At 34.0% G+C, this 800-nt stretch overlaps 1 pseudogene; it reads right to left on the bottom strand.

Moving 5' to 3' along the window:
* Nucleotides 1–405: 405 nt before the first annotated feature.
* On the bottom strand, nt 406–553 carry LOC145298091 (U2 spliceosomal RNA; annotated as a pseudogene).
* Between the last annotated feature and the right edge of the window lie 247 nt (nt 554–800).

The following is an 800-nucleotide window of genomic DNA, read 5'->3' on the forward strand; positions in this document are numbered from 1 at the left end:
GGTAACCATTGCTTCAACATGTGAATGTCTGGGTGTACTATCAGTTTCAGCATTCCAGTGACTTAAATCCCCCCACTTTTTGGCCTTGGTTAATGGAGGAGAAATCCTTCATTACTGATACAATTCTTATTTTTGTTATTGACCAGAGATCCCCTTTGAGGAGCTGGTTTCCCCCTATATTTTTAACCGACCTAATGCCCAATTCCGCCCTTGTTGGGAGACAAGTAAACAAAAAAAAATCAGAACGGACATTTTCCAGAGCATTTTATAATTAATCAGGAGTAACACTTCCAGGGTATTTTGTAATTAAATCAGAAATAACTTTTTCCAGTTACTTTTTTAGTATTAAAACTTTGTTACATTAAACATAGTACCGTTTCACAATGCCTCCCCACGGGACAGATTTAGATACCAGGGTCATTTTTTTAACGTGGAGAAAAAAATGTCTTAGTCGTAAAGGATTTCTCTTCCACTGAGAGAGAAGAAACTGAAATATAGCACTTGAAGGACAGATACTACACTTTGATCTTAGCCAAAAGGCCAAGGAAGAGAAATCATTTTTATTAGCTTTGCCTCAACAGCGACACCATTTTTTTTTTTAATTTTCAACCTTTTCAAGGGTGGAAAGGTTTATTTGGAATATTCCACTTTCCTTTTTTAGGGATGCACAGCGTGATAACGGACGGAGCGATAAGCGTAATAATATAATGATTATTATTATTATTATTATTATTATTATTATTATTATTATTATTATTATTATTATTATTATTATAACAGCAACGACAACAACAACGACA

The sequence above is a fragment of the Euprymna scolopes genome, chromosome 18 (genome assembly GCF_053919585.1).
Source record: "Euprymna scolopes isolate OS-2025 chromosome 18, ASM5391958v1, whole genome shotgun sequence".
Taxonomy (NCBI): Eukaryota; Metazoa; Mollusca; class Cephalopoda; order Sepiida; family Sepiolidae; genus Euprymna; species Euprymna scolopes.